The sequence below is a fragment of the Lolium perenne genome, chromosome 6, assembly GCF_019359855.2.
Source record: "Lolium perenne isolate Kyuss_39 chromosome 6, Kyuss_2.0, whole genome shotgun sequence".
NCBI lineage: Eukaryota > Viridiplantae > Streptophyta > Magnoliopsida > Poales > Poaceae > Lolium > Lolium perenne.
Genome location: NC_067249.2, coordinates 2,949,208 through 2,974,513, shown reverse-complemented (window position 1 = coordinate 2,974,513; position 25,306 = coordinate 2,949,208).

Sequence of the window (25,306 nt, the reverse complement as noted above, 5' to 3'; positions counted from 1 at the left end):
TAGGGTGACACACTTAAGGGTTGATGTCATTCTAAGTAGATATGGAATATGGTATGGAGCTCGAATGTTGTTCGGAGTCTCGGACGGGATCCAGGACATCACGAGGAGGTTCGGAAAGGTCCTGAGAATAAGATTCATATATAGGAAGTCAATTTCTGAAATTGGGAAAAAGTTCGGTGATTTTGACCGGAGCTTTTAGAAGGTTCTGGAAGGTTCTGGAGGTGTCCGGAATGTTCACTATGGGCAGGTGGAGTCCCGGAAGGACTCCACCAGGCCTTGGCCGACTTGGAAGTGGGAAGGTGGAGTCCCAGGTGGACTCCACCAACCCTGGCCGGCACACCAAAGAAGGGGAGGGAAAGTTTCCCCCCTTTCCTAGTTGGACTCGGATTCGTTTGGGAAGTCCCTGTCCTTCTAGGTTTGGAGTCTTTGGGGGCTGCCACCTATATATATGAGAGGGGAGGGGCAGGGGGGTGCACCAGATGCTGCCTGGCCGCACCAGCCCCCTCTCCCCAAACCCTAGCCGCCCCCTGCAGGATTTCTCCACCACGCCGTCGTGCTACCGGGATTCTGAGGAGGATCTACTACTTCTGCTGCCTGCTGGAACGGGGAGAAGGACGTCGTCATCAACATCGTACGTGTGACCGAGTGTGGAGGTGCTGCCCGATTGCAGCACCGGAGGGATCTTCTTCTCGCTCTTGAGAGTGGCAAGTGATCGACTACATCAACCACGAGTACAACCTCGTTAACGCTTCGCGAGCTACAAGGGTATGTAGATCTGATCTCGTTGCTACCATCTAGTAGATTAGATCTTGACTTTTCTCCTAGATTGGATCTTGGTTTATTCGTTCTTGCGATAGGAATTTTTTTGTTTTCTATGCTACGAACCCTACAGTGGTATCAGAGCCGTGTCTATGCGTAGATTGGTTGCACGAGTAGAACACAATGGTTTTGTGGGTGTTGATGCTTTTGTTGTCGCCTCTCTCTTGTGTACTTTGCATCTTGCGGGATTGTGGGATGAAGCGGCCCGGGCTAACATTACATGAGCGCGTTCATGAGACTTGCTCCACGCTTGATGTGCAACTGGTATTGCACAAGTGGCTTCGCAGGTGTCTGTCTCTCGCACCATAGTTAAGATTCAACTTACAATTGGTGGCTTGACAATAGTTGTATCAATGTTGTGGTTCTTGTTCGTAGGTAGATTGGATCTTACTCGAAAGAAACAAGCCACGTAAAATATGCAAACAAAATTAGAGGCGTCTAACTTGGATTTGCAGGGGCATGCGATGTGATATGGCCATGATGTGATTGTGATTATATTTGATGTATGAGATGCTCCTTATTGTATTGTGGCAACTGGCAGGAGCCTTATGGTTGTCTTCAAATTCTATGACATGTGTGTCGATTCATCATGTTGTAGCTTTATTTCAAAGTAGTTGTAATAGTTGCTATTAGTGGTGGATAACCATGAAGATGGCGCCATGGACCTTAACGCCCCACCGATGATGATGGAGATCATGCTCGTTGATGATGGAGATCATGCCCGTGCTTTGGAGATGAAGATCAAAGGCGCGAGATAAAAGGGCCATATCATATCACATTATGAATTGCATGTGATGTTAATCCTTTTATGCATCTTGCATTGCTTAGATCGTGACGGTAGCATTATAAGATGATCCCTCTCACTAAAACCCAAGATAATAAAGTGTTCGTCCTTAGTATGCACCGTTGCTAAGACTCGTCGTTTCAAAGAACCACGTGATGATCGGGTGTGATAGATTCAACGTGTGCATACAACGGGTGCAAGCCAGATTTGCACATGCAGAATACTGAGGTTAACATGTACAGACATGGCCTCAGAACACATAAAACCGAAAGGTAAAGCATGAGTCATATAGATGATGTGATGAACATGTCGTTGTTCGCCTTTGAAGCTACATTATCTCTCGTGATGAGCAGACTTGGTGTAGTTGATTTGGTTCATGTAATCACTAAAACAATGTGAGGGATGTTGTTTTGAGTGGGAGTTCACATAGTAATTTTAATTAACTAGAACTCAATCTATCATGAACATAGTCTTGGGTGTATTTGCGTGAATCGTTGTAGTAATGGCATCCATTAGTCTACCTTTGCACTAGGCTTGTTAATTGAGATTGAAAATTGTTAAAACTAATAATCACATTACGGACTGGTACCGTATTGTAAAAGAAAAGTCTAGAAAAGATGAAAGTCCTATTGCAAACTTCCGTATACCTCAAATTGCTCCATTATATTGGAAATCTAAAGAGCAATGATTTCAATTAGCACTGAATACCATATTTCTCTCCTTTAACCATATGTTTTTCAAAGTTTGTTTGAGAAACAATGTGATGTAAGGAGTTGAAAAGTTTGTTTTCAATAACTAAAGCAAGGTATAAGATATGTATGATATCTAAAGATTTTGTTATAAAACGATGGTATATAAATTAGTGAGACTACATAAACTCATAATTGTATGAGTGTTTATGAAGGTTGAAAGACACTAGATGTCTTGATCCTCCAGAAAGTTGGACACTAATAAAACTCAGATATCTAATTCGATTAGGCTATCATAGCTTCGTCATGAAGTTGTCATGATAGGATGGGTAACATGTGTGAGTGATTTGTTCATCACACTAAAAGATTGCTAATATCGAAATTTGAAAGAGAACATGTCATTTGATGATCAACTTCAAAAGTACAATTCCAAGGGTGCTAGTGCTTGACTAAACACGATGAGGAATATGTGCCAAAATTGTTGGCGCCACATTTTAAAGTTGAGAAATTCTCATGAAGAAAGAGGAAACCGAAAGAGGAACTGCAAAATTATTTGGCAGAAAGAAAAGACTAGAAAGTCTAGCCCAGGGGTATATAGAGATATGCATGTAATGAATATAATTCTTTGTTTGGTCACGCAAATGTAATTATTGGGTAGTTGTACCATATTGGTTGGTATGAAATGTCATACAACTCAACGCAATACAAGAATACAATAGCCTAAGTGACCAGAAAAGAATGTGGTGTGATGCGCGTCAAAGAATTGAATAAAGTGTTATTATGTTCATCGTCGGCTCCACCTAGCCATCAAGATTTATAATAAGGAACTTAATGAAGTGTTGTTTTGTTTTGATCTAAATGAAATCAAGTGGTTGTTTTCATAAGAAGATAAATTCGTTATTATAAATCATGTTGGTGAAATATATTCATAACACTGTTGCTAAAGCACCGCAAGGCTAAATGATTTGAATTCTACTTATGTGTGGAACCGCCGTTTAGGTCATATTAGAAATAATGCATGAAGAAACTCCATGAAAATGGACTTTCGAAGTTATTTGATTTTGAATCACTTGACGCTTGGAAATTTTTTCTAAAAGGAATATGACATAAATCCTTTCATAGGCCAAAACATTGAACGAATGATTGAATTGCTGGAAATTATATATATTGATATATGTGATCCATCAAGTGAAATTGTGTGCAGAAGATTCTTCCACTTCATAAAACTTATATCGATGAATCTAAGTAGATGCATACAGATGTATCCACTTGGTGAGAAAGAAGTATGAAATATTTGAATGAGTTCAAAGAGTTTCATCATGATATGGAAATCATATGTAACAAGAAAATTAAGAATCTATGATTAGGATCATAGAGGAGAATATTTGAGTTACAAGCTTAGCAGACATCTAAGTATTGTGAAATTGGTTCCAAAACTTATGCCTCATGAAACACCATAAGAATATGGAGTGTTCAAGAGACATGATCGAACATGTTTAGACATGGTGAGATCAATGATGTAAATTATATAAACTGCCATTATAATTTTGTAGAACTATGCTTTAGAGACTACCGCTTTACACTAAATAGAGCGCCATCATGATACGGTTTGAAATGACATCCATATGAGTTATGGGTTGGGTGAAACCCAGGGTCATCTTTTCTTAAAAGTTTTTGGTATGCAATGCTTAAGTAAACAAGTTTACAACCAAAATCGGATAATTGCCTTTGTTGGTTATCATATGGATATAACTAGGTATTGTTTCCACTATAAAGCCAATCGGCAAATTGGTTTGTGTAGAGGGTGGCTTGTTTTTCCGAGAAAGAGTTTTTCTCACAAAAATTTGAGTGGGAGGACAATAGAATTCGATGAGGTTATCGAACCTAAACAATATGAGCAGAATAGCGTAGCACCAGAAGCCGTTCTGGAGATGACCACGACCCTCATATCTCTTGTGTCTACAAAGTGTTGTAGCCCCTGAGATCGAAGTATCTATTGGACCTTGAAGGTTTGGTTAAATATGTAATCAAATGAAAGATTTGAGGACAAAGAATTGTTGTTTAACAAATGATGAACCGACCACAAACAAAAAGAAGCAATGATGGGCCCTGACTCCATTGAATGGCTTGAAGCCATGAAATCCAAGATAGTGTCCATATATGAAATTAAGTTTTTTGAACTTGATAGACCGTCCGAAAGGATAAAACCTTTTGGACAGAGGTGGACCTATAAGTAAATAGACTTGAATTGACTTGTTGAAAAATTGTCTGCAACAAATGTTCAAGGAGTTGACTATGACAAGATTGAGATCTTCCATAGCGATGCTCAAAGTCTATATGGATTGTTCTAGCATTCACTCCATATTTTAGATATGGAAATTGGACATCAAAACTATAGGAGTATAAATCAAGGATGTATGCAAGATACAACCATGAGTTTTATCAAATCCAAGATTGCTAGATTGGTATGCAAACTTCGATAGAAGAAATAAGCATCAAGGAGTTGGAATCTTCACTGGATGAAATAGTCAAAGAGTTTTGATTTCATCGGGAACAGAAGAGACACTTGCATTTGCAAGAAATTAAGTGGGAGCGCTAAGACATTTTTCAAATACTTTATGTGGATATTAAAAATTATGTATCTTCACTAGACACAATTAAATTTTCATTGAAAAATTAGTTTTCAAGTGAACGGACTTGAATAGAAACTATGTTAAGTATCAAAATTTATGGAGACAAAATGAGACACCTAATAAGGTTAAAGACGAAAGTACATAAAACAAATATTGAAGTAGTTCAATATAGAAATATCGAGAAAGAGTTCTTGATGTATGGAGTTTAGTACGACTTGAGTGTGTTTGACACTTGATGAGTAAAACACATGATTGATTTTTGATCATGAAAAACCATGATATGTACATAGTATGATGTCCTATGCTCTAAGGTGTTGCGAGCATATACCAGAGTGAGTCATGAGATGATCACTAGGGAACATTAAGAGAATCCTTGAGTATTTTTTGAAAGACTGAGGATATATGTTGTATGGGAAAGTGACAAAATAAAATCATTGTAATGTGTTACACCGGTATTAGTATTGTCACATATACAAATAAAATTTCAATCTCAATTAGGCTAATTTTTTTTATTAAAGGGTGGCACAATGTGCTGGAGTGTTCCATGCTGGATTTAGATGAGTTCTAAAGTTTGAACATTGTGATGGATACTACAATTGAAAGGCGAAGTATATTGTTATTTTGATAAAAAACCTTTGGAAGGTGTTTGAGTCAAATAGTTCTATGAAGGAACTTGGTGCAATTCCAAATGTGTCTGAACTATGAAGCTACATTCTACAGCAATGTTGGCAACATGTTCTTCACACTTAGGAATTGAGGTCTCACCAAAAGACCAAACTTATACAATGCCGTACTAGCTCATTCGAGATGAGTATTGCGTAGAGACTCAAGTGGTTAGCAAATACATATGGATCTAATGTTACAGATATGTTGACTGAAACCTCTTCCACGAGCTAAAACATGATCATCACCAGAAGGCCATGGGTGTTGGATCTTTACGAATGTTAAACTAGATTATTGACTCTAGTGCAAGTGGGAGAATGTTGGAGATATGTCCGAGAGGCAATAATAAAATGGTTATTATTATATCTTTGTGTTTATGATAGATGTTTATATTTCATGCTATAATTGCATTAAGAGGAAACCTTAGTGCATGTGTGTTATGTAAACAAACTGGAGTCCCTAGTAAGCCTCTCTTGTTAGCTAGCTTGTTGATTAATAGATGATCAAGGTTTCCTGATCATGAACATTGGATGTTGTTAATAACAAGATCATATCATTAGGAGAATGATGTGATGGACACACACCCATAGTAAGCGTAGCAATAAGATCAAGTCATTAAAGTTCAATTTGCTGTAGCTATCAATTGCATTGTAACCTAATCCTTCGACCATGAGATCATGTTGATCACTAACACCGGAGGAATAATTTGATGACATCAAACACCACTTCGTAACTGGGTGGTTATAAATGTGGCATTGGGTACTCTGAAAGTGGGAGTTGCATGGATCAAGAGTGGGATTTGTCCATCCAAATGATGGATAGATATTCTCTGAGCCCTCTCGGTGAAATGATATCTAATTAGCTTGCAAGCATGTCACGGGGTCACAACGGATATCATATCATGGTACGAGTAAAGAGCACTTATCAGGAACGAGATTGAACTAGGTATAATGATACCGATGATCGAATCTCAGATAAGTGAAATATCGCACGACAAAGGGAATCGGTAGCGAATGCATATGGTTCCTTCGATCACGAAGTCATCATTGAATATGTAGGAGCCATTATGAATCTCCAGGTCCCACTATTGGTTATTGCTCAGAGAGGTGTCTCGGTCATGTCTGCATCATTCGCGAACCGTAGGGTGACACACTTAAGGGTTGATGTCGTTTTAAGTAGATATGGAATATGGTATGGAGCTCGAATGTTGTTCGGAGTCTCGGATGGGATCCAGGACATCACGAGGAGGTTCAGAATGGTCCGGAGAATAAGATTCATATGTAGGAAGTCAATTTCTGCAATTGGGAACAAGTTCGGTGATTTTGACCGGAGCTTTTAGAAGTTTTGGACTCTTTGGGGGCCGCCACCTAGATATATGAGAGGGGAGGGGCAGGGGGGTGCACCAGATGTTTCCTGGCCACACCAGCACCCTCTCCCCAAACCCCAGCCGCCCCCTTCCTCCTCCTCCCTCCTGCACAGCTTAGGCGAAGCTCTGCAGGATTTTTCCACCACCACCGCCACCACGCCGTCGTGCTGCCGGGATTCCGAGGAGGATCTACTACTTCCGCTGCCCGCTAGAACGGGGAGAAGGACATCATCATCAACACCGTACGTATGGTCGAGTGAGGAGGTGCTGCCCGATTGCAGCACCGGAGGGATCTTCTTCTCGCTCTTGAGAGCGGCAAGTGATCGACTACATCAACCACGAGTACAACCTCGCTAACGCTTAGCGAGCTACAAGGGTATGTAGATATGATCTCGTTGCTACCATCTAGTAGATTAGATCTTGGTTTTTCTCCTGGATTGGATCTTGGTTTATTCGTTCTTGCGATAGGATTTTTTTGTTTTCTATGCTACGAACCCTACACCGACTCCATTCTGGCCTCCTCTTCCACTCCCTCCTCCTCCAACCCCGGACTCCTCCTCCACTCCTTCTCCTTCTGCTTCTCCTTCTCCTCCTCCTCCTCTCCTCCTTCTCCTTCTCCGTCTCCTTCCCTCCTCCTCATCCTCTCCTCCTCCACTCCTTCGCCCTCCTCTTCTCGTTTCCTTCTCTTCAGCCGCATGCGGAGCTTCTTGTCACACAGAAACGTGCCAAAATGCATACTAGAACGAAATTCAACAAAAAATCACAAAAAAAAAATCGAAAAAAAACCTTGCCAGATCCAGATCCAGATCCAAATTTCAATTTTTTTCCAGTGGCGAACCTTTTTTTAGCAGTGGCGCACCTCGACGAAATAGCAGTGGTGCACCTTGACGAAATAGCAGTGGCGCACCTAACTGTTAGCAGTGGCGCACCGCGTGGTGCGCCACTGAAATAGAAATGGGACAAGGAGGACACCCTCCGTGCTGAGCAGGGCCTGCCACTCCTCTTTGATAAATACCCCGATAAGCGGACCAGGAGCTATCTCAGGGCCCGGTATGGTCTGGACCCAGAAACCAAGGAGATTACCACGAATCCGAAGGTGAAGGAGCTTGAGCGTGTTCTGGTAAGGAATACACCCGCTTAATTAACTCCAGACGATTGCATTCTAATTAATGAAGCCAAATTTATAAATAATGGTTCATGTTCCTTCCGTGGGATACTGAAAGCAGTAGCGCGGGGTCTCAGAGTTCCCCGTCTGCCCCTTGGGAGAACCCTTTAAATAGGGCGTTCAACATAATGAAGAACAATGATAAGTTGAGTAAGCCGTCGTCAGCTCGTCGTGTGGTCGGCGAAGGCTTGTCCATGAAATGGTCGGAATACTATAAGCCTGGGCGAAACGATAGAAATACCGACAACCAGGAGGTTAAAGAACTGAAGGAAAAAGTGGCACAGATTCCGAAGATGGTCAAAGAGAAAGTGCGAGAGCAAATGAGAGACCAACTGAGAGCGACGATCACCTCCATTACTCCTACCTTGGTTACAGGGCTGCGTGAGTGGTCTAACAGCGATGCACAGGGGCCGCCCCCGATTCCCAGCTTCACGGCCAGCAATCGCACAACGCGACGTCACTCGTGTATCTGGAGGCGGCAATGGTGTCTCCGACAGGGGAAATGGTGTCTCCGCCGGCGGCGGTATTGGATCTTAATGCACCTGGCGGTGGGGAGAATATGTCGGCTGGCACCGCGCCAGCAAGCGGCCCCTCCGTCACTTGCACGCCCGCCATCGGCATGTCTCGACATTAGCCGAGCTCGACGCATTGTGGTAACTAAGCCTCGACCGATAACTTCATCTCCTTGCCTTTGGCTGGCATCTTCCATGACGCCCTACATGTTTTCCGCAGGGCACCGCCGATGTTCCATGCACTCTTCTGCAAATCGTGGATGGCGAGTTGATCGATGTTGCTAGGGTCAATATCGTCCAACCGGGCAACCGCTTGTTCCACTGCAAACCGATGCCACCCCAGTGTATAGTGTTCAACTGGTTCGGGTGTTGCGGGGCTGCGATAACGTGATACCTCCCTTTCAACCCCATGGAGCCGACGAAGATGATGTGATGACCCTCCACCAATGCTACAGTTGGTCCATGCTTTGGCCGAAGAGCGAGATTCGTTTGGGGTCTAGGGGCACCACCCCACATACGGCACGGCCAGTCGTGCCGACAGCAAGCCATGGCAAGACCGTGGAAACGCTACCGCCACCGGCTGAACCGGAAATGCATATGGCACAGGATCCGGACGACGACGATACCTTTGCCAAGGTCGATAACTACATCAACGAGCATGGGTACGGTGATGAATTATTCCCACCTCTTTCTCAAGAACTCAACCTTGGAAAAGATGATTGCGAGCTAGTTGGGCCCGTGAAGAAACCCAATTGCAACAAGCGTCTATTCAGTTCTCGGGAGACGCCTCCACCTACCGCCTTCACCGAGACTCAAACAGCCCAGCTGCGGAATATTATCAGCCCCAACACACTCAAGAAGATGGCTAATGAGCAGATAGCCAAGACATATGAGGAGAAGAAGCCGAAGGGACGGAAAAGAAAAAATTACAAGGGTGCGAGCCAGCTGGCACTGAACCCGATCTGTGCCCACGACGGGCCACCAAGACCCAAGGATATCATGTGGAGGGTGCATGTGGCGGGTATGCCGATTGTCGAGGGTGCTCCCCGGCAATGCCCACCATTAGGGGCTTTGGGTTGACGGAATCCCGCAGGCTAGCACGAGACATGGGATACAAAACAAACGGGGAGAGAGATTTACCTAGGTTCGGGGCCCTCGATGAGGTAAAACTCTTACTTCCTGCTTGTCTGATCTTGATTATCGAATATGTTGGGTTACAATGGGGTAGCCGATAGGCTGTTGTTGGTCGACTCGCTGAGAGGCAAGGATTCTAAGTTTCTAGCTCTAACTTGCGGTGGTTCTACGTATCGATTATCTGTGTCCTCGGCAGGCTCTCTCCTAGCGCTTATATTGCAGGCCAGGTCCCGAGAGTCCTATCCGAGTTCTACTAAGTTACATAGAGATCTACTATAGCCTTTCCTTTGACGATGTCTTCTTGCCTTGTTCATCAAGAATCTGTCTTCGGGTAAGTCTCCTTTACTGGAACCGACGTATAGGCCCAGCTTGGTTATTGGGTGATCTTTATGGGCCCCTGGTTGGGCCGGAGGAGGTAGACCAATGTCGGGTACCCTAAGGGTAATGCCCACATCAGTAGCCCCTGAGTGACTGGCCGAAGTAAAGCTTCGGGCAGGGACTATAATTGCCCTCATCCGAATATCCTTAGCTGTCGAAAGAAATTGGTCCTTCTTCATCACCTTGAAGTCGAAATTACTTGATATCGGGTGCGCGTCCAGCGCTCCCGATGGGAGTAGCCCCGAGTCTAGGGACGGATGCATGCAACCGTGCGTAGACTCAAGTTGTACTACTCGAAGATTCTGATGCCGATGCTTTCTGAATTTTCCTTCATCATCCGATATCTTTTTATATATTGGGTCTTCAAAAACTGCGGGTGCAGTCATATAATATGATAGTACGCAAGGGATAAAAGTAACGAGCCCAGCCTTACTCGATAAATCGATGCTAGTTAACTACCGATGGAAAAACAACGTCACCCTACTCAGGATCAAGTCCCTGGGCTTGATCCTGGTTTATCTGGAACCTTCGGGTCCGTTCTTCCTTTGGCTTCAGAAGTTTTTATCGGGTGCGCGTCCAGCGCTCCCAATGGGAGTAGCCCTCGAGTCTAGGGACGGATGTTTAGCAACCGTGCGTAGACTCAAGTTGAGTAGTCGAATATAATAAATTCCTTCGGATGCTTTACTAATGAGGAGTCGATAACTTTAATGACATCATTAGTGACATTGTAACTGCAACTGCGGGTTTGACGGGACGTGGCCTGACAGGCCCACCCCTGCCCTGAACTGTCTGTTTTCGAAATGACCGATCTTTACGCTTTATCCGAGGCATCTCCTCGATTTCCGCGTGTAGTGGAGGTAACTTGCCCTTTGGTTTGGTTGCCACCTGACACATGGTGAACTAGATCTTCGTCCAATTTTCATGGCATAGATCCATCGGACTAGATTTTTAATATCTTTCCTCTATAAAAAGAGATGCAGGTTTTACTCTTCTGCATTACCATTGCTTTCCTCTTCGTCTGTTCTTGCAACTTGCAACCGCTACGCCGTCGCCGCCGTCGCATTCAATCTACCTTTGCTTCGAAGAAAATTCAAAATGGTGAAGAAGAAGGGCGCCGCCACTGCTCCTAGCGTGGCCACAAGCGTCTCCAACCCCAAAGCCACGGCGGCCACAATGAAGAAGGACGCACCAGAATCGTCATCCACCGTGGCCAAGGATGCTTCAGGCGATTGGCCCGCTTCAATGATGACGAAACGTGATGAAAAGAAGGCTCGAAGCCTCGGCCCGATCTCCGATAAGGAAGAAGACGTCATCTTACCAGGTTCAGATTCACGCCCCAATCCTCCTGCTGGTTTTACTGTAATGTTTGCCGCATTCTTACACCGTGGATTATCTTTGCCAGCACACGAATTTCTTCGGTGTCTTTTGCTTTCATACGGGATTCAACTTTGGCAGTTGACTCCAAACTCCATTCTTCATCTTGCAATTTTCATTACCATCTATGAGGCTTTCCTCGGTATCAATCCTCACTGGGGTTTATGGAAAAAGATTTTCTTTGTTAAAAGCTATAGTAGCAACAATGGACCCTTCGTCACCGGTGGAGTTGGCTTTATTGTTCGAAAGGAAGTAGATTACTTAACCTTCCCAGTGAGAGAATCAGTCCAGGGATGGAGCTTGAAGTGGTTCTACCTCAAAGATCCAACGATAGGTGATCGCGACACATGCCTGCCGAAGTTTGTTGATGTCCTCGAAGCTATACCGAAGCAATCTTGGAAGAATATGTTGACAGCTGAAGAAAATGTAGTAGCCGACAAACTGTTTGAAAGAATTTTGGAGATGAAAGAATCCGATGGTCAAACAATGATTGGCACTAAGATTGTTGCTGTATTCTTGAAACGTCGCGTCCAACCAGTTATGTCTAGAGCTCATCAAATGTGGTTGTATTCAGGTCCCAAAGATAAGACTCGAATTAACGCCGCAGAATTGTCAGAAAAAGAGTTGCTGGACGAAGTCAGGCGTTTGACTTATTTTAGCCAGGAAGACCCAATTCCTCTACTAGCCCTTCATGATCCGTACGATCTTGCTCACCAACCATCCAAGGTAATTTTTAGGTTTCTTCTGCCTACGCCAATACTTGCATCCGATATATTTTGTCTCATCTTATCGAGTCTTTGCTTGCTTTTCAACAGATCCCTTTGACTGCTGACTACTTCCCGACCGCGTCCGGAGCCGAAGAGAACCCCGAAGAAGATGACTCTACTGTTAACGTAGAATTTCGCACAAAAGTAGCTGAAGATAGTGAAGCTTCTGAAGGAAAAGATAGTGAGCCTCCTTCGAAGAAGGCGAAGGCCAGCTCCAGCGGACCAGCTCCTGCCGCATCCGAAGCTTCAACTTTGTCGAAGGGTGCACCATCTTCCTCTTCTCTCTCGAAGGGAAAGGAACTTCCTTCGAAAGCTACCACTCCACCCTCAACTTGTGGAGGGCAGGTGAATAGTGCAACTCTTTTTATTTTCATTATTCTTGATGATAATTCTCTCCCTTCTAGCCCCCGAGTCTATATTCGACTGCTTGCAGTTCATTGTAGACCCAACGGAAATTTTGATGCAATTAACGATGCACTTGTCTTGGTGCTATGTTACATAGTATCCAAGCTGCCGTGACAAGTCGGAAAAACTTCGCCTCCCAATTTTCCCTGCTTCAAGCTGAAAATGCTCGGCTCCTGGAGGATGCTCAATCGAAATCTGCCAAGCTTGACCAGGCGATTACAATTGCAGCCACTGCCTGACAAGAGGTGGATGCTTTGAAGAAAGAGCTTGATCAGCTGAAGAAGAAGCTAAAGAAGGAGGAGAAGGAGAAGGCAGAGGCCCAAGTCCAGAAGAAGGAGACGGAGGACCTGCTGCACAAATCCACCATGGCCCTGCTGGGTAATTTTATTGCAGTGTCTTCAATCTCCTTGTTATTTAGTTTTATCGACTTCTCACTTCTGCTTTTACTTTTTTACAGAAGCTGCCGATATTCCTGCCAGTTCTGTAGGCAAGCCTCCAGCCGATGCTATTTCCATGGCGATCGAGTCTGGCGACCTCATCCGACCTCTTCTTCAGAAGAACAAGGCGGTCCTGTCGAGATTCCACGCTATGATCTTCCTGAAGGCAGATCAGAAGAAAACTCTAGAGCAGCTGGTGAACACCTTCTTCGTCGACACCGAGGGCATCATCGAGGTATTCAAACGTACCTCGCGCACCTACGGTGCTCTTCTTGCCTTCCAACTCTTGATGGGGTACGGCTTCAAAGCTGATATGGAGTTGCTAACGACGGAGTTGCCAAAGGATCAAGATAGGCTAGCTATCGATCTTAGCCCTTTTAGTTTGTCGGCGCGCAAATGTGCGCGACAGCTTCTTGATCTGATGGAAGCCAACAAGTCAGCTACTGGAAGAGCTGCCCCAAGCTTGTCTACGCAAACTCAGGCTCCTTAAGTTTTTCTTGCTACATTGTAATTTGATAATTTTCTTCAAACAATGGCTTTTCTAAAGCCACACTTTGTAATGAATTCAGAGCTGGCAATGTTGCCAGTTCTGCTGTAACGTCCCAGAAAATATTCCACATTAGTTTTGTTTGTCTTTTTGTTTTTCGCGTCATCGTGACGTCATCTGCATATATTTCTGGCATATTTTCAACCGCGAAAATTATTTTGCGAAAAACCCTATTTTGTTTTATTAAAATACCTCGGCAAATTATAAAGCCACCCCGCTCTTTTCTTATTTTTGAAAATCAAAACCAAATCTATTTTCCGGTCCGTTACTTTAAATAAAATGCTTTGCTAAAATTGTTTTGTCATTTGCTAAATAAAAGTAGGCATAAGCCTGTCAAAGTTTTGGCCCAAAACTAGCCCAAACCTACCTATCCCCTTGGCCTATTTAAAGGCAGCCTTCTCCTTCTTCCTCCTCCCCAAACCCTGGCCCCCAATTCCTCCCCTTCTTCCCCAAATCTGAGATCTCCCAAAAATCCCCACCTTTTTCCTTCCCCTTTTTCCTCTCCCTTCATCTCCAAATCTCTGTCATTTTTTTTCTGGCTCGTTTTCTGCGGCCGGCCGTTTTCACCGCGCGAGAGAGCCGCCGCCCCTGCGCATTTTCCGCGCTGACGCCCGCGCCCGGCCGCTACCTCGCGCCCTGCGCGCGTCTCCCGCCCGTGCCTCGTGCCGCCGTACGCCGCGCCGTACCGCCCCAGCTCTGTCCCGCCCAAGCCGCTTTGCCTCTTCCCGCCGCACAGCGCCACGCGCCATTTCGCCTTGCCGCTTCCTGCGCGTAAGCCAGCCCGCCTCCCACCTTTGCCCGCTGCCGCGCGAGCCACCCGCTGCCGCCACCTCACCTGGTCCCACGCGCGCCAGCTCCCGCGCAAGCGCGCGCCCGCCCACCGCGCCGAGCCACAGCACGCTCGCCGCGCCCCCTACCTTTCCCGCCTTCGCACCCGCGCGCGCGCCCACAACCGCATCTCCCTCGCCACGTCGACCGCCAGCAATCGGCCCCATGCTCGTGTGCCGCGCAGCGCCTCGCTCCCGCCTCGTGTCCCGTGGACGCATTAACAGCAGCAGTTCAGCTGCAGCGCCTTTTGGTCTAGATTTTTGTCCCGCGTTTTGGCACCCGCCATGTGCACGACAAAATACCCGAACTATTTTTGGCCTCCGTTTCTTCCAGCGCGACCACCCCTCCTTCTCCGCCGCCACCACCTCTCCGACTTCGGCGCAACCACAACTCCTTCGTCGCCGCCGCCGCCTCTCCGACTTCGGCGCCGACTCAAGTTCGACATCGACGCCACCACCGCCAAGGTCTACTCCCCGGCGTTCGACGCATTGACTACTTCCGCGACACCGACAACTTCGACTACTTCCACTCCGACATGATGACGATGACATGGACCAAAGACCCCTGCTTCGATTACTTCCTCGATGTCGGCGACTCCCGCCACTTCCACCCCGCGCCGGCGACCACTTTTGTTTCGGTACCGTGAGACCCCGACCATAAGCCCTATTTTATAAAATGTGCTATTTTGATCTTGTTGCATCTTTCATACATGTGTGCATCGCATATCATCTTGTTGCATCGCATCGCGCATCCTGTGGTTGTTCCGGGTATATAGCGAATCACCTAATAACTAAATATGGAATTGTGCGGGATTGTTATTTTGTCCCGGTTCCATTTAAATTTGCGTAGCGCACCCATGCCATGTTTATGCCATGCTAATAACATTTAATATGCGGGGTAGAAAAATAACTTGAACCTAATATTTGTGTGCCGGGGTTCCGATCCCGCTTAAATTGAATTAGTTGCATCACATCATCGTTGCCATGCCATGCATATCATCTTCACCATGCTGGTTCTTCTTCCGTAGTAGTAAGACTTGCATCCGTTGTGTGTTCCAGCATTTGCTTCTTCCCGGATAGGATCGCGAAGTGGTGTTGTGAGATACGACAAGTTCCCCGAAAGTTCCTCGGCAAGCTTTAACAGGCAAGCATTTCCTAAACTCCTGTCTCTGCAGGAGTCGCTCACCTATTATATTTTGCCTTCTCCCTCATGCTATCCTTAAGTTGCGTTCTTGTCACGTGTCCATCCACTTGTTACCTCAAGCAGCCCATATTGCCACCATCACCTCCTACAGCTATTGTTTGGTTATCGAGTCTGCCCTTGCGAGTCGTAGTGCATGCTAGTGCTGTCTTATCTTGTTACCGTTGTTGCTATCTTATCGGGTTATATGTTGGGAAGAATCATGGTTACTTTAGTTGTTGATATTGTTTAGCGGAGGCATCGGTGGGTCAGCTGCTCGTTTTGTGACGGCTCACTTGTGTTTCCTAAATAACTTAGGACCCGAGTTCTTGTTATCTATTCCGAGACTGAGCGCTCTAACCACACGTGGGTATGCTTACCGGGTCTCCCCTCGACCACTGCCTGAATCAATAGCTTTGTCCAGTGGCCACAATTAGTTTGAATGTTTTGTTTCTCCCGGGCGTGCAAGCATGTTTCTTTGTGGTCAGATGATATGATGTTACTTTTGGGGAAGCCATGTGTGCCTTGTAACCCCGTTTTCTCTTGCACGCTCGTAGGATGCGGTACGTATTGTTAAGAGGTCATCCTCTAGTGGGCTCTGATCCTCTTAGCCGTTCTCGCAATAGCTAGGTCCGTCTCGGAGAGTCGGCCGGACTCTGATTCGGGTTTAACTTAGTTAGGTGGCTTCCTGGACATTGTTGTAGTGAAGGAAAGTGCGTGTCGTGATATCCACCTGTCGTAAGTGGGTTGAGCGTGCGTGTGGGCACTTTTGGGCACCCCTGCAGGGTTACAATCTTATCGATAAGCCGCGTCCGCGGTTATGGACGACTTGGAGCTGTATGACTCGACCATAGACATCTTACACCTGTTGTTCATTAATAATAACTTGCGTAGTAAGTTAGCACAACTTCAATAATAAATGGTTAAAACTTGTCAACCGTGTGAGTGCCCTTGTAAGTACTTCCTTGCGAGGGGGGAACACATCGGTTGTGTTATGTTTGAAGAGTATATGTCAACACCCGGATTTTTAAGTCCAGATGCCTATTATGCCATACATCGCAATCCCAGGAATATTGTTTTTGCGAGACATAATAGATTGATATCACAGAACATCATTCATTACAAACCATAATTGTCTTACATCAAGGGATCACATGATCCAGTCTTACAACATAGTTGATCTAATGATCAATTACAAAACACATAGCGGAAGTGGGGTAGCGGTTCTGGTCCATCTGTTCCACAGGCAACTGTTGACGTCAGGAGTAGTCCTAGTTATCGTAGACGTCCTGCTGTCCTTCATCCTGGTACTGGTTCTCCTCTTCATAGTCTGGCCATTTGAATAGCCAGGGACAAAGCCATGAGTACTTTAAAGTACTCGCAAACTAATACTAATGTAAACACTATCAACTATAGTAAGGGGGTTCCAAGCTCTAGGTTTATTTGCATAAAGCCAGTTTTATTTCATAAGCATTTAGTAAACAAAGACTCTTCATTTGCCTAACTTAACTCAAGTGGGAACATTAGTGTCATTCCCACAACTCTGTTGTGATTCAAAGTCAAAGTCACCTTTCAAACTCAAGTCACAAGTCACCATTCATATTTTCGAAAGGTTCTGATGACGGAACAGTATGGCCTTTCCAACTGTCCATGACCGAGGACGCGGCTATTCGAATAGTTTAACACTCTGCAGAGGTCGTACACTTGTGCCACAATAATTGCAATAGTCCGTCAGGGGTAACTGGCCCTGATTTATCGCACTCAGTGCGCGAACTACCAATCCTAACCTTTCATTTACATACCCTAGTATAGGCACCTCTCCCCATGAGCTTGGCCTCCCAGTGAAGACAAACCGTCAGCCTGGGAACTGCACAGGGCTTGGGTAGGACATTCACCTCATTTCACATCATTTCACTTTCAATGGAGGCAGCCTCGGCATAACCCCTATGACACTTGTTCAGAGGGAACCCATACTAAAATACATAAGTTTCCAGTTAAGCCTTACCCAGATTCAGGTATTGTGGGGGTACTTGAAATTGGAATGGTATCGCATCCGAACCCAACCATCAGTTTTGTAAAATTCACCATGTCATTCATAAGTCATATTCACCTTCAAAATCTTTCCTTAGACTGACTCATCATTCCAAGGTTTTCAAAGTCATTTGATTCACATGTTTCCCACCTAGAGTAGACAATTTTTGTTTAGCACTAGCAACTAGTCATGAGGGGTGCTAACTAGCTTGAAGCTCTCTAGGCTAACTTTGATGTTCTTGTACTACTCCTTATCTAGACTCAAGTTAACTATAAAAGTAAACCTTGATAATCAAAGTAAAAGCCTTGTAAGATAAAAACTGGGACTTGGAAAGTAAAACACAAAGTAGTATGGTAGTGGTGCCTTGCTCAAGTAGAGCTTGCACTTGGGTAGCTTGCAAGAGTATAGCTTGCCTTGAGTGGTACAGTGATCAAAGTTTTCTTCTTCTTCCTCATAGAAGACCTCCTCCTCCTGGTAGTCCTCGGTACTAGCGTCTATAAATGGATACGAGGTATACAATCACCAAACAATTCTTAAGGGCTAGGCTAAACACACAAATGGTTCACACAAGCTATTCTAGCATCACCTCCTCATTCACATGGTGGTTGACTTTGTTTCCTTTTTAAGAAAAATAATTTCCTCTCATTGAATCTTATTAAGATTTAATCTCCTCAAGTAATAAGGTATGAACACATGTTGACCAAGGTCAACACTTCATATTTATTATTTGGGAAAATGATTTAAATGAAGTATTACACCTCATGCAATTTATCACTAACAGGGTAACAATTTAATATCACCAAATAATACAAGATGAGATTATATAGACCAAGGTCATTACCTCAGGTTGAATTACTTGAGACAAAGATTTAAATGAGAGGCAACCTCTCATAAGATTTAATAATTAATTTGGGATAATTTAAAGGGACTAGAAATGGCCACATAGCCACTATTTTGCTCTAGCCCATGATCATATGAAACAACCATGTCATATTTTTACATAAACAATTAGAGTATATGAAATGTGATTTTTGAGAGTTGGAATCAACTCAAAATCATTTATGGTTGATTTTTAATAAATGTTTGAAGTTTGAAAAGGCTCTGCCTTGTTATTTTTACCACATTATTTATACAAGGAAACTAGGGCTGAGACCAGCGTAGTTGTTTAGAGAATTTCATAAGCTTTCCAAAAATATAAAATTTATCAAATTTGGTTTAGTAGATTTTCCTATTTTGAATTTTGAAGTTTGTATCAGTATTGAATTTGATTTAGAAAAATAATGCTGAGTTTGAATTTATGGGCTGCGCGGGAAAAGAAATGGGCCAGCGAGAGGGAAAAGAGTTGGGCTGGCCCAACTAGCGCGCTGGTGCGGAGTGGGCTGCCTAACAGGGTGGGTCCCTGCTGTCAGCGAGATTTTAACCAGCCCGAAACGGTATGCAACCTGCGCCGTAGGATTAAAAGACGATCGGACGGCCGAGGCTCATCTCCGTCATCGACGAAGAAGTCTGGCGAGCTAAACCTAGCCGGCGATAGTGAGGGTGGCTGGGGGCTTACCGGCGCTCCGGCGAGGCTCGGCGAGGCGGGCAATCGAACTGGTCGACGACGGCGAGTCCAGCGAGGGTCGAGGGAGCGGCGGAGGTGGTCGGGAGCTTCTCCTCTGTCCGGCTACTGCTACGGCGAACTCCGGCTAAATTCCGGCGGCTGAGGGTGTAATCGGAGAGGGGAGGTAGTCGAGGGGGTTCAGAAGGGAGAGGGGAGGCTAATGGTGTGAGGAGATCATCCAGGGGGTGCCTCCTTTTATAGCGGCGAGAGGTGGCCGAAGGGGTGCGGGGCAGGTCATGGTGGCGATGGCGCTACGGGCGGCGAAGGGGCAAGGGAGTGGGCGCGTCGTGTTGCTGATGTCAAGGCGGTTCTGACGCGCATCATGGCGCAGCCAATGGAGGACGGAGTAGCGCGGGCAACGTCATCATCCTCGCAGCACCGTGGCGGACGGTCGTCGTCCGTGACGATGGCGACAGTGCTGGCGCGGTCAAATGGCGATGTCCAGGAGGCAGCTGACGTCGAGGGGAGCAGGTGGGTGAAAGGAGAGCGCGAGGGGTGGTGTGAGGTGACGGGGCGAAGCGACGTACTGGCGCGTCCAGGGCGTCGTCGTGCACGCTCTGGCGCGTCCAGTCATCGTGGGCGCATCCTGTTCCTAGCAGTGGCACGCTTTCCTTGGCTAGGGCTCGCGCCAGTGGGGTCAGGGTGATGAGGGGAGCAAGTTTGGCAAGGAGAGAGGTGATGAGAAGGGGCAGTGGTGGCATGGTGGTGATCAAGGGGGCCGGCATGGTCTGTTCTTGGATGCTTTGTGCATCACACTTGGTCTCTGAGGGCAGGGCATGGGGGTGTGAGGTGAGGCCAGGGTGTTGGACAAGGTGATAGGGACCAGAGAGGGAGGATGACATGGGTTGGCATGGTGATGTCTATTACAATGGCATGGCTTGGCATTGATCATTTTGGTCCTTGGAACAGTGATGCAAAGGCATGGCTTGGTCCAGGGGGTTGTGGAGAGTGTGAGTGATGACTTGGGCATGATGGTTTAGTCAAGAACATGCTGGATAATAGAGAGAGGGGAGTTGGTAGATTATTGCAAACCAGGTGCTTGACCAAATGGCCGCAAGAAACAAATCTTAGAATTTTGCAAATCTTTTTGGTGGAGTTGATTTAAATAAAGTTTAGAGCACAATGGTGGCGGTGGTGTGCAAATTGGTGCAAGTTTGTGAAAATCCAAAAAGGGACCCAATCTAGAATCTGATTTGATGTTCCCTCTTTGCCTCCTTTTATTAAGCAATAGAAAGAGAGTTAGTCAAAGTGGTCAACATCAAAGTTGTTCATCTTGATGAGGTCTTGGATGAGGTGCAAAGAGTTGAGAGAGTTTAGTTTACAAATTTCTTAATACAGGGGCTCAAAGTGGGTGTCATGATATAAAAGTCAGAAATGACCATTATCACATGTGAGCTCATTTTGAATTCAAATTTGATTTGATTTGAGTTTCTTTGATTCAAAAGGTGTTATTAAGTGTTTAGTAACATTCTCCAACCAATGGCACAAACCATTTTGGCCTAGGTTAAAGATTTACAAAAATGGCCAAAGCCTCATATGAGGTGATATTCTTATTTTTCTTTTTCTTCTATTTTGTTTCACTTGATTCACTTGGGCATGGTTCAGGGTCCATTTAGGGTTAGATGGGGTTTAGTAATGGTTTCAAACCATTTGGGTAAAGTATGAGGGCATAGATCAAGATTTGTCATTATGGCTATATGCCACATATGCCTCTATGTATATTTTCATTTTATTTTTGTTTCACCTTTGATTTAGTTGGTAAGTAATAGGTAGGGTTTGTTGAGGTTTTTCAAACCATCTAAACAAGGTAGAACATGGCATAGTTTATTATTTGCAAGAATAGCCATAAGCTCACATGAGCCTTTTCTTTTATTTTATTTTAATTTAACTTTTTTCTTTGTTTTATTTTGGAAGATGAAAAGATGAGCAAGGTTTAGGGTTTAGGAACATTTCAAAATACTTCACATAAGCTTCATGGCAATATCACAACAAATAAGCATGAGTACTATGCACAACCCCTAACTCCATTAAAGTTTTTGTTGGTTCCAAATTTTGGAAATAGGGAAATTCATTTTCTCTTTGTTTTAAAATTTGGGATGTTACAAACCCTTCCCCCTTAAACAAAATCTTGTCCCGAGATTTAAGAAAAATTAGGAACCTAAGAGAGATTGAGCAATTGGGTTAACAGGAAGACATACTCTGCATGGCCTGGGGTGCTTCCTGAGCTTCTGTGGCACTCATGTGGTAGAGACGGCTGTTGCGGTTGTTCGGGTTCCTTCTAGCTGCAAAGCGGCGCTGTTGCTGGGCAGGTGCAGTAGTATTGGGGGCTGTCTTCACCAGTTTCTTGGGGCACTCATTGGAGTAATGCCCAACAGTTCCACATTCATAGCAGGTTACCGTTGACTTGTCCTTCGGGGTGACGGGGACAGCGTTGCTTCCAGTTCTTGGGGCAGTATTGGGGTTATTGTTGTTGGCACCATTCTTGTTGTTGTTGTTGTTGCTGTTGTTGTGGTTGGGGTGGTTGTTGTGGCCTCCGGGCTTCGGGGGTCCTCCATTATTGTTGGAGTAGTTTGGGCGGTACGTCTGAGTAGTTGGCTTGTGGTGTCTTGGGGTAAATCCTCCAGATGAATTGTTGCGGTACTTCTGGGCATTGCTGGGCCCATTCTGGTTCATCATACGACGCTTGCGGTTCTCGTTGGCTTGATGCAGTTTCCCTTCCATCTGTATGGCAGAGTCCACCAGGGCTTCCAGGTCAGCAAACGGAATGTTCACTAACACTGTCTGCATCTCATCATGCAGTCCATTCAGAAATCTCTCCTTCCTTTTCTCGTTGGTGTCGGTCTCATCGGGGGCGTACCTAGACAGCGTGAGGAATCTGTCATGGTATTCCACCACCGACATCCTTCCTTGTTTGAGTTCGCGGAACTCGTCTCTCATCTTCTTGATCAGTCCCTGGGGTACATGGTATTTGCTGAACTTGAGTTTGAAGTCTTCCCAAGTCATCATCTGTCCCGCATTCATTGCCCGGGCACTTCTCCACCAGGCTCTGGCAGGTCCTGACAGGTAGTGGGTGGCAAACAGTACTTTCTCAGCAGCTTCAACTCCTGCAACTTCAAGGTTGTTCTCCATTGTCTGGAGCCAGTCATCAGCATCTAGTGGCTCTTCGGTCTTGCTAAACATAGGAGGGTTGGTGTTCTGAAAGTTCTTTAACTTGGATCCAGGATGATCGTGGTGTCCATGTCCTTGGTTGTTCTGGGCTATCTGCTGTAGTACGACAAGGTTGGCTTATCGCTCAGCTCTTTCGACTTCTCGATCTGCCATCATCATTTGTAGCATCTGTAGCATTGCATCTTGGTTGCTGTTGCGGGTTGGAGGGGCCATCTGAACATGGAGGTAGATGATAAGATAAGAGGGAAATTTCTATGGTTTGTTTGGTTCAAAGTTCAAAAAGTTTCAAAACTTGAGTAGTGTTGAGGGGGTAAAAACCAACAACCCTTTTTCATTCATTCCAAACATCACACATTACAAAACTAACACACTGTTGGTTTTAAGAACCATTCATTCGTTCTACGATACAAGGGATCCTAATACAAACTCACACCTACGAGAATGCTCTAGTGATACTACTCTTCTTCCGGGATGGTAGATTCTTTGTCTTCATGGGTGATGTGCTTGGCGAAAGGCGCGGGCGTTGTCCAACTCCTTGCGGGTCTTGTACAGCATGAAGTCCAGGTATGAAACATAGTGATTCATCTCCGGGTGTGGTGGCATGGTCCTTCCCATGGGGTCATGTCTTGGGTAGTAAAAGAAGCGAGTATTCTTGATCTTGTTCACATTCTGTCCACACAGACGGGCAAGTGCTTCTTGCATGGCTTTGGCTAATCCTTCCTTCCAATTGTTTCCCTTCACAGAAAACCAGATGGTTTCCCAAATTGGGGCTCCCAGCTTTCCTCTCAGATCTGCAGTAACTACCCACTGAGGTTGTCCTCCCGACTGTTTATTGAGGGGTAATCCAAAGAACTCGGGATACGGGCGTCCTAGATATTCCACTAATTGCTTCAAATCCTTCTCGAACATTAGGTTTCCTCTGTGGCCAAGCTGATAGGACTCACAGTTGTACTCCATCTGTGAGCAATTAGGATGAGTAAGTTAGAGAAGTGCAAGTGTGTCACAAATTTATGCAGAATTACAAAGAAAAGTAGAGCATGGATTTCTCTTTTTGAAAAGATCTCAAGGATAAGAGTGAGAATAAGTTTTCATAAATATTCACTTCATTTGTTTTGAAACTAAGTTTTTCAAACGTCCATTCTAACTAGGGTCTCCTAAGGTCAAACGATGGCTCTGATACCAACTTGTCAACACCCAGATTTTTAAGTTCAGATGCCTATTATGCCATACATCGCAATCCCAGGAATATTGTTTTTGCGAGACATAATAGATTGATATCACAGAACATCATTAATTACAAACCATAATTGTCTTACATCAAGGGATCACATGATCCAGTCTTACAACATAGTTGATCTAATGATCAATTACAAAACACATAGCGGAAGCGGGGTAGCGGTTCTGGTCCATCTGTTCCACAGGCAACTGTTGACGTCAGGAGTAGTCCCAGTTATCGTAGACGTCCGGCTGTCCTTCATCCTGGTACTAGTTCTCCTCTTCATAGTCTGGCCATTTGAATAGCCAGGGACAAAGCCATGAGTACTTTAAAGTACTCGCAAACTAATACTAATGTAAACACTATCAACTATAGTAAGGGGGTTCCAAGCTCTAGGTTTATTTGCATAAAGCCAGTTTTATTTCATAAGCATTTAGTAAACAAAGACTCTTCATTTGCCTAACTTAACTCAAGTGGGAACATTAGTGTCATTCCCACAACTCTGTTGTGATTCAAAGTCAAAGTCACCTTTCAAACTCAAGTCACAAGTCACCATTCATATTTTTGAAAGGTTCTGATGATGGAACAGTATTGCCTTTCCAACTGTCCATGACCGAGGACGCGGCTATTCGAATAGTTTAACACTCTGCAGAGGTCGTACACTTGTGCCACAATAATTGCAATAGTCCGTCAGGGGTAACTGGCCCTGATTTATCGCACTCAGTGCACGAACTACCAATCCTAACCTTTCATTTACATACCCTAGTATAGGCACCTCTCCCCATGAGCTTGGCCTCCCAGTGAAGACAAACCGTCAGCCTGGGAACTGCACAGGGCTTGGGTAGGACATTCACCTCATTTCACATCATTTCACTTTCAATGGAGGTAGCCTCGGCATAACCCCTATGACGCTTGTTCAGAGGGAACCCATACTAAAATACATAAGTTTCCAGTTAAGCCTTACCCAGATTCAGGTATTGTGGGGGTACTTGAAATTGGAATGGTATCGCATCCGAACCCAACCATCAGTTTTGTAAAATTCACCATGTCATTCATAAGTCATATTCACCTTCAAAATCTTTCCTTAGACTGACTCATCATTCCAAGGTTTTCAAAGTCATTTGATTCACATGTTTCCCATCTAGAGTAGTCAATTTTTGTTTAGCACTAGCAACTAGTCATGAGGGGTGCTAACTAGCTTGAAGCTCTCTAGGCTAACTTTGATGTTCTTGTACTACTCCTTATCTAGACTCAAGTTAACTATAAAAGTAAACCTTGATAATCAAAGTAAAAGCCTTGTAAGATAAAAACTGGGACTTGGAAAGTAAAACACAAAGTAGTATGGTAGTGGTGCCTTGCTCAAGTAGAGCTTGCACTTGGGTAACTTGCAAGAGTATAGCTTGCCTTGAGTGGTACAGTGATCAAAGTTTTCTTCTTCTTCCTCGTAGAAGACCTCCTCCTCCTGGTAGTCCTCGGTACTAGCGTCTATAAATGGATACGAGGTATACAATCACCAAACAATTCTTAAGGGCTAGGCTAAACACACAAATGGTTCACACAAGCTATTCTAGCATCACCTCCTCATTCACATGGTGGTTGACTTTATT